Source organism: Aethalodelphis obliquidens, unplaced genomic scaffold, assembly GCF_003676395.1.
Source record: "Aethalodelphis obliquidens isolate GAN/ISIS:26980383/991018 unplaced genomic scaffold, ASM367639v1 scaffold4, whole genome shotgun sequence".
Taxonomy (NCBI): Eukaryota; Metazoa; Chordata; class Mammalia; order Artiodactyla; family Delphinidae; genus Aethalodelphis; species Aethalodelphis obliquidens.
Genome location: NW_020837948.1, coordinates 79,145,633 through 79,155,621, shown reverse-complemented (window position 1 = coordinate 79,155,621; position 9,989 = coordinate 79,145,633). Strand labels below are relative to the sequence as shown.

At 35.4% G+C, this 9,989-nt stretch overlaps 1 pseudogene; it reads right to left on the bottom strand.

Moving 5' to 3' along the window:
• Positions 1-497: 497 nt before the first annotated feature.
• Positions 498-8,763, bottom strand: LOC113617695 (protein MAL2-like; annotated as a pseudogene).
• Positions 8,764-9,989: the final 1,226 nt, after the last annotated feature.

The following is a 9,989-nucleotide window of genomic DNA, read 5'->3' as shown; positions in this document are numbered from 1 at the left end:
CCATAACCAAAGTTTTACACCAGAGGTCAGCAAACGATAGCCTGCAGCCCACAGGCCAAATCCAGCCTGCTGCCGGTTTTTGTAAATAAAAATTTATTGGAACACAGCTACACTCACTTGTTTACTTATTGTCTATGGCTGCTTTCACGTAATAACAGCAGAGGTGAGTAATTGTGACAGAGACTGAATGGCCCACAAAGCCTAAAATATTTACTATCTGGACCTTTAAAGAGCGTCGATCTCTGTTTTACACTAAAACACAGAGTTCAGTGGGAAGCTTATTTGAAATGTGTTTTTCTTCAGGAGTTTTAGTTACCTATTAAAATTAAGGTTCAGGTGACTCAGTAACTAAACACAAGAGATACCCCTTTTTTCATGAATGATATCTATGTATTTTATGGATATAAAGGGATATTTTCTTTAAAATAAGAAAAGAAAAAGAGAAAGAGACAGATGTAAAACTAAAGGCTATTTCTCTGTTTAACATCATACTAAAATTAAAATTCCATCTGTGAAATGAACCAAAACTTATACTTAGATTCTCTGCATATACTAAACAAATTACTTTGGGGATGTTGTTATATCTGGACAAAATGGTATCCAAATTGATCAGACATAAAAAGTACACAAATGAAACGAACACACAAGCAGTCAGTTTGTAAGGGGTGTTACGGTCGCCATCGTTGTAAAGCCAGACCCAAACTGCAACTGTAACAAGCTGTCGTCACAAAGGCAAAAATTTGTTAAGCAGTGGTGAGACCCCTAATGTGGTACATATTCAAAACTTCACGATGAGATGTCTATTCGCACAGTGATCTCACAGCCAAGCAAAGTGCAGCTATCAGGACTTGAGGATGTAGCAAATCATTTCTGTGACAATGGAAAGTGACCTTAGAGTGTGGCTGACACATTTATGTTATACTGGTTATCGTTCAAGAGCGGCTGCACAGCCTTGCTTCTATTGCGACGTAGATCGTGCAGTGATGCGGCGGGTGCTTCCAACAAAAAGGCTCCAAAGTAGAAGACGAACACTGTAAAATGGTAAGCAAAACCCAGGAAGTTCCAGCTGGCATTAATCTGAGTCACCACGCCAGAGGGGAACACACCCAGGAAGAGGAGGGAACAGATGAAAGCCGTCACAGACACGAACATGACCCATCCATGCAGTAGAGGTAGAGAAGCATTGGAGGAGGCGACCAGGATCCACACGAGTCCCCCAAACACCTGCTAGTGTTGGAGGGTCTCCTGCAGAGGGGGCGGGGGTGGCAGTGTCTCACCACGGGGACAAGGACACTGGCAGCAGAAGTTCTGGGAAGTACTCCTTGGCGTGAGCCCTCCCAGAGTCCGCCATTAGCTCCACCAAAGAGCCCGGGTAGGCTCCAGTGCTGGGTCACCTCAGGCCAAACAACCAACCTCAAATGTGTTGATATTTATGCATTATGTTCTCTAGCTTTATTTGCCAGGCTTGTAAGAATGTTTATTTGTTTTTCAATAAACTATCTCTTAGTTCTGTTGATCATCATTTCTGATATTTGGTTATTATTGCTTCTGTTAGTCTTGTCATTTTCTATATTATTAGTGTCTATTTTACTTTTGGTATTTCTTGGTTTACTACATTTCTAACTGTTTGAGACAATTGCTAAGTTTATTTATTCTCGGTTGGTCTTATCTTTTAATTATGAATATAAAATTATACATTTCTATTCAAAGATTAATTTAGGACCACCAGTTGAAACATAAAGTGCCTTTTCTGTTTATTAATTTTAAATATTTAAAAATCTCCATTGTTATTTATTTAGCAGTGTGTTATTTAGCAATATGTTATTTCATTTCCAAAATTATTGTGTTTTATTAGATGTCTTTGGTTGCTGGTTTCTAATTTTATTTATTTTGACTAGAGAGTTATGGACTGTTTAATGTTATTCTTTTGAATCTCTTAAAACTTTTGATCAGACTAATGATTCATTTTTATAAAGGTTGAAAATATGTGCTTAAAAATATACATTCTTTATTGGGTGAGTAGATCTCTAAAATATCTATGGACTAAAAAGTATTAACCAAGTTTGGATATTTGAAGACTTGCTTTTTGTGTGCTTAATCTATCAGTTTCTTAATTAGTTGCTTAAAATATCCTACCATACTTGTAGATTTGAGATTTTTCCTCTGTAATTATATCAGTCTTGCTTTATATATTGCAAAGTTCTGGTTCAGTGCACACAAGTTTCAATTGTCATATTTTGGTTGATTTTTCATTTTATCATTATGAAATTTCCCTTTGTCACTTTGAATGCAGTCCATCTTCTGGCTTCACAGATGGTTCCAACTTCTGATTCCTCACTGTACATGGGGCTTGCAGACTTGGCTTCTCTCTCTCTACAGGTGCTGAGGCCTTAGCCGCTGTGGATTTTTTAGGTGACAGTCACTGCACAGGTCTAATGGCTTCAAATATGGCTTATTGCTATATGTCTCTTTTCTGTTTCTGGCAGCTAGACATCTAGACACTTTACTTTCTTGTTCTGATATTAAAAATTCTATATCTATACCATTTTCTACATATCTATTAATTTTTCTGTTTTGTGTGTGTGTGTATATATATATATATATATACACATACACATTTTATACATACACACATATATGTTACATAGCAGGAAGAGATGCATATATGTATGTGTAATGTATACGGAGAGAATGCACACAAGAATTGGTGTATTAACGTGCGTTCCTTCTGCCATCTTGACCTTGAAGTCTATCTAATCTTTTCTTAATAGAAAATGTGATTAATTGGCATTTCCATTCAACTTCTTGAACTTCAAATGCATTTCTTTCATTTGGAATTAACTTTCCTGAGCAGTTTAGTGAATACCTCATTGCTTTCCTATGAAAGCTGCCCAAAAGATTTCAATATAAGTTAAGTTGCTAATGACTACTTAGTCCTTTCACTAGAAATGCAAAGCTCCCCTTGAGTGATACTACTGATGTATTTCTATAAACACCTTGTTAAATGCTTACTGCTTTTAGAAATGGTACCTGGGCTGATGCCCAAGCTTACATTAAGAAGGGAATGATACTAATATGCCCTTTAAAAAAGCATCTTTTATAGCCTAGCAGGAAGAAAAATCACTTTACTCTCATAATTTGCTTTATGCATTGCTGTTACCATTGCTAATTACAGTATCCCAAAAAAAGCATTTATTTATTAAGTCTCTTCGGTTTAATTTCCTCAATTAGTAAAATTTATTTTCCTCTCTCAGTAAAATTTCTTTCTCCCTATTAAAATTTTTATATAATTTGATTGGATACAGAATATAGATGGATGATCAAAGTAACTAATGATAGAGAGATTGGTTAATACTTTATTTGTTTTCTTTTATCATTCTATTCAGACTTAAAAATTCCAGATCTCTTTCCTTTCTAAAAGTAAAAAAGGCTTAAGGAGTTCTAAATCTCATTTAGCCAGACACATCCACTTATGTCTTTAACAATTTAGAATGTGTTTTGACAGATTTTCTTCCTTTCTTTGCTGTCTGTATTATAATTTATGGTTTCATTGCACAGCAGTTAAATATTATAGTCATTTTCAGGAAGAGAAGAAAAGTTATCATAATCTAGCTACCTTTATACTATCATACCTGAATCATTTAGAAAATTTTAGGAATCTATCCAACTGCATTTCTCATAAAGCAATAAAACACTCCCATGTCTGTATGCTGTGCAGTGCCAAGACTTACATCTGTGTAGCTCAGAAAATTGAGATAACTAAGTAAAACAAAAGAAAAGTAATTAAATAGAGCACATTTTGCAGTACCATTGTGACCATGCAACTTGAACAAAGCCTATGAAAGCAAATTTTGTTCAACTGCAATTTCTTACATAACATTTTCCAGCATTTTACATAATATAATATGAATTAAAGATAAAGTAGATCTTTCACATATAAGCCAAAAAAAGCTGACTGATTGTCAATGACTGCTAATTATAGTTGATTGTCAATGACTGCTAATTATAAAAAAGATACAATTCGGGACTTTGCTGGTGGCGCAGTGGTTAAGAATCCACCTGCCAATGCAGGGGACACAGGTTCGAGCCCTGGTCCGGGAAGGTCCCACATGCTGCGGAGCAACTAAGCCAGTGAGCCACAACTACTGAGCCTACGTGCTCCGTGTTGCAACTACTGAAGCCCGCACGCCTAGAGCCGGTGCTCCATAACAAGAGAAGCCACCGCGATGAGAAACCAGTGCACCGCAACAAAGAGTAGCCCCCACTCACCGCAGCTAGAGAGAAAAGCCCGTGTGCAGCGATGGAGACCCAAGGCAGCCAAAAATGAAATAAATAAGTAAAATAAATTTATAAAAAAAAAGATACAAGTCATTTTCTCATCAAGATTAGAATTGTTATCCCAAATATGACTGAGGTTACGATTTTTAAAAGGGTAAAATGAAATAATTTAAGATTAATTATAGAATTATTATAATAGCATAGCTTGCTTTTACAGTATTTTGAATCAGATTTACACATATTTAAAAAGCGGTTTTATATGGGAATATAGGTATATGTATAGCTGATTCACTTTGTTATAAAGCAGAAACTAACACACCATTGTAAAGCAATTATACTCCAATAAAGATGTTTAAATAATTAATTAATTAAAAATTAAAAAGGGGTTTTGTGGTTCAATTTACTAGATAATTTCGGTTATAAATCAGAAAAATCTTTTCTTTAGCATGTGTCCCTTCTGACATTTGACCTTGAAGTCTATCTAATCTTTTCTTCAGCAAAACAAAGTTATTAGTTGGCATTACCATTAAAAATACCTGATGAACTGGCTATTAGTCTATTGGTTTTTCTGATTTTTTATATTGGCTTGATTATCTTAATATATTCTCTTGAGAAAATTGTTTCTTCATGTATGCTTTCAAATTTATTGACATGTATTTATTATGTTCTCTTATAATCTTTAAAATGTTTAATATAGCTTTAGTTTATGTCCCAGTTTTCATTTTCAGCAAAAATGGTTATTTGCAATGTACAATAAAAATAATTACTTTGGTCATATATTAGAACATATTAGTCTCTTCCAATTGTATCATTGACTCTCTTTGATCTTGAAATTTTAACAGTTTCTGACTTTTTTTATTCTAAAATATGTTTATTGAAATTATTTTCCTATGTATTGAATGCTTTAAGAGCTTCAAAGGAAAAGATATAATAAAGCAGTTTCACTTTTGATTCATCAAAAGTGTGGATTTCCTCCCAGATGAGTAAAATTTCTGATTGCATTGCTTGTTTTTATAAGTAATCATTTTCCTTTATAACAATGTATTTATAATTGCTTGAAAATATCATGGTGTTATTTTCTTCAGTGGATTTCCCAATTTCCAAATGGTTTTCTTTCGACATCTATAACTGCAATGACTCATGAAACTCCCTCCATAACAGGATATAATTGTTCAGTGGGTAAGAAGACTCAAAGTGAGATAGTGGGTCAAGGATTAAGGGGAGAAAATGAGCATATCTTTAAGCCCAGAGCTCCACAGAACAGTTCTGAAAATCTAACTGTATCCATGGTTTTTGGCTCAGTGGTAAAATGACACAAGGAAAGTGCCTACAGAATGAATAAAAAGGAGGAGAACAAAAAGAAGGAAGAAGAAGAAGGGGAAGATAGAAAGGTAATTGGTGATTCCATTTAAATTCCTTAAATTATTATTACAGAATTTCTTTCCGTTCAGGCTGTGTCTTCGAATGAATGCAATCATAGCTTTGACAAAAAGAGGTTTGTAATTTATAAGTAAAGGGGAAGACATCATGCTTCGCCTATTCCAATTATTTTCAGCATTAAGAATAGGCAGCACAGAGACTGTGGCAAATGTGGAAGCCATTATGCACTAAATAGGCTTTGCCACTGAGCTTTTACTTTGCTTTATTTTTTGATAATAGAGAAGCTGCTGGCTAGTGCCATACACACACACACACACACACACACACACACACACACACACACACATATTTGAATGCAAACGAAGAGATGCCTTTGAATTTGAAACAAAGAATAGTCCTGACATTGTGAAAGACTACTCATTTTATGCTCTTATAACTACTCTCAAGTAAGCATTTGAAACACTTTGCAATCTCAACATACTATTAAATAGTCAGGTTGATGCAGCATATTTTAAAATAGTTTGACATTTCTAACGATTTGGACTTGAACTTTAGGCTTTAACACAAATTACTTGGACGTTGAAGTGATCTATGCTCATCTTCCAATACAGTGTCTACAACAGTTGTTTAAAAATATAAATGTTATTTCACTTCCCAGTTTAAATCCTCCAAGGCCAAATTTCTTAACAAAACATTGATAGTCGGGCTTCCCTGGTGGCACAGTGGTTGAGAGTCCGCCTGCCGATGCAGGGGACACGAGTTCGTGCCCCGGTCCGGGAAGATCCCACATGCCGCGGAGCGGCTGGGCCCGTGAGCCATGGCCGCTGAGCCTGCGCGTCTGGAGCCTGTGCTCCGCAACGGGAGAGGCCACAGCAGTGAGAGGCCCGCGTACCGCAAAAAAAAAAAAAAAAAGGACCTTATCAATTTTATTCACCATTTTATCCTCACAACCTAGCACTGTACGATCGAGTAGGAGGTGCTCAAGAAATATTTCTGACTGAATGCATGAATACACGGCATGATGGTTGTAGTTTTTAAAATATATGTTGATGAAAATATATTACAATCACAAATAAATAGAACTTTCATCATTTTGTAATTTATATAGGTGAATTCAGGTATTTTCAAGAGTCCTACAGTGTTCACAGTGGACATAAGGTTAATTTTTCTGAAAATTGTGGCAACATGTTTCCTTTCTGTGTTCTTTTCTCTCCACCATATTTAGAAATTTTAAGTTACACGAGAAAATATATATGAGAATATGTGGTAGTATCTTAATTTTACTCCCCTGACAAGTAAACCCTGAAAAAGAAATTCAAGTGTAAATAGTTTAGATAGGAGATGACCTCAGGAAACACTGGTAGCAGAGTGAGAAAGTGAAACGGAATGGAGACAAATTTAATAGCATAAAAATGTGATAGCAGTGCAGTAACAAGGGTGTCTTATTAAGCAAGTTACTACTTTGGGCTTTGGGACCCATTGTAGAACATGCACCTCAGCCTTATCCCAACTGAGGGGCAAGGGAGCTGGGGTATTTAAATACTATCTCCTATCAGTTGTGGTTGAAAGATGTTCCCAAGGGATGTAAATTTACCAGGACTTCCAGCCAGCTACCATGCACCAGCATAGCAGCCTCCAACTGCCAGAGAAAACCCACAAAGAAATGTACGTGCTGTTCTTGGAAGTCTACTGGCGTGTACTACAATGCTAAGAACCTGAGGGACGTGGCAGGGCACAGAGTTTGCTTACAGTAGGCTTCATAAATATTTCTCAGTACACTATGCTATATTTTGATGATTCCAAAGACTGAGGGGTTCTATAATCTTGTTTTAATCATGATATTCCTGAATTGCGTTAAAAATTCTTGGTGGTCCATTTTTAAATATAACAATAAAGAACATGACAGGAATGGACAGGTGTAGATGATAGCAAGTGGCATTGCTAAACCTATACAGAAGCAGGTAGCCTTTAAAAATACTTGGGGAAAGGAATTAGCACAGTATTTGAAGGCTTAATCTAAAATGATTATAAAAATGCTTCCAGACGTGTGAATACAATTTGAAAAATAATTTGGCAAACAGTAGACCATTTCTTTTCTGTTCTTTTTTACCTCACATGTTGAAGTTGACCAAACTTGCTCTCCAAGTGGAAGGAAACAGAGAAAGATAAATAAGCATATGGGTCCTAAGGAGATAAAAAAGAGCTGAAATGGAAGAACATCAAAATATAGATATTGGTCATCTTGTGGTGTTTTCACATAAATCTGATAGACTTTGTAATTATTGTATTGGAGTTACTCTTAGATATTTTACATGATACCATTACCTTTCCACCCTAAAAATAAACTACCAAAAGAGACTGTGTATGAATGAATATTATACTTATATTGTATAGTGAAATAAAATATTGAATTTATCTTGTGATTTTAAATAAAATACAATATTTTATATTTATTTATTAGTCTCACAATATCTCTAGATAATAAATACTGTTACTTATCTGAAAACAAGATTTGGAAACAATGCCACACAGTAAAAAAACCTTTCTGATTATTAAAGAGAATACGATAGTATCCAAATTTACAAGGGTATATCTATAATGAAAATAATTACTGTAAACAATACTTTCAGTTTCATAGTGCTCTCATATTCATTGTTTCAACTAATCCTCAAAACATTCCATTTTAAAGGTAGGAAACTAAGTCTGACACTAAGATGTCTCATTACGATGTCTCCCATCTTCAAAAAAAAAAAACAAAAGCCATTGGATTGGACCTACCTCAGTTTCTCGCCAATAAATCCACCAATGTTGTCTCCTTCTCCATTCATCTTCTCCTCCTTTAAAGTAGAATAAAGGAACTGACCCTCTTCCTGTTGAAGACCAGTCCTTTCACTGGCACTCTGAATCAACTTGTCTTTTGCCTTCTTAGGAAACTGACACTACCAACTATCCTTCTTGCCTCAGCCATATCAGCTTTTAAATATCTTCATGTCTTTTCCATATTTAAAACCAGGCAAAACAAACACAAACAAAACAGCAAACCTTGCCCCTAAATCCCTCTCTATCTACCCTTTCACAGCCAAACTCTTCTAATAAGTTGTCCATATTCGCTTTCGTTTCCTTCACACCCATTCACTCCTCACTCCCCATTCTCTCCCTTATTAAATGATTAACCTGACAGGTTTTTTTCAACTTCATCGTACTTAATCTCCTTGTAACTTTCGTACTTGTTGACCATATCTTCCTTCCCTTGGCTTCATTAGTACTGTTCATTCCCAGTCTTCTTCTCATATTCTGCCTGCAACTACTCAATTTCTTTGTCAAGTTTATCCTCCTTTACCCACACATGAAGTACTTCAAGGCTAGTACTTTCTTTCTCCTCTATTTTATCAAAACAGAGAAGATTGTGTCTGGGGAACTTGTAACTAAAGATAGATGTTTAAGTAATTCAGACAATAGTGACTCTTCAGTTGTGAAGACATTAATTATATGAGACAGTCTGTGGACTTCCAATGTGCCTGAGTTTTGTAGACAACACATTAGAAGAAATTGAAAAACTGACTGCCATCTGTTTTGTTTTGTTTTTTTTAACTGTAAACGATTCTAGAAACATTAGTAGCTACCTTTAGAAAAAACCTTATATTTAAGAAAGCTCTAGTTCGTGGGAAGAGATATTACCTTTCTCTCTTTCTTTCTGGGACTGGCCATATTAGACACAGTCTGACATCTTACATTTCCCCAAATGGACTACTTTTACAATTAAATGCTGCTGCAGTGACACGATCCAGCTGCACTCCTCACCATGTGTAAAGGAACAATCTTAGTCTCACTTTACTTCATTGCTGACTACCCTGGAGATGCTCCTCGACAGATCAAATCCCAGTTATTCTTTATCCTTGCCCTTGAATTCCAAAATGTAAATCAAATTCATGTATATTAACTGTCTCACCTACAGCTGCTTTGCAAGCACAGCATGGCTTGCTTGTAAGTACAGATTACAGGTACAAACACAACTGAAATCAGTATCAGTTATTTTTCTGAGGATATTAAGAACACTGAACAGGTGAACTGCTGCTGTGAGTATTTTTCTATGCTAGAATGTATGCAGATATCACTGCTATCTTTCTTTTGTTTTATTCCTTACCAAGTAGGCTTGAAATGCAGGTTATTGTCGTAGGATACTGGTTCATTTTTACAAGAGTTTCACCATAATATTAGATATTTACAGAACTTGAGGAATAGTTATATATTAAGACATTTCCTCACAAGTATTGGCTGGTGCTAAACTTGACAATAAACTGATATGTTAATAAAATGCATGATCTGAAGAG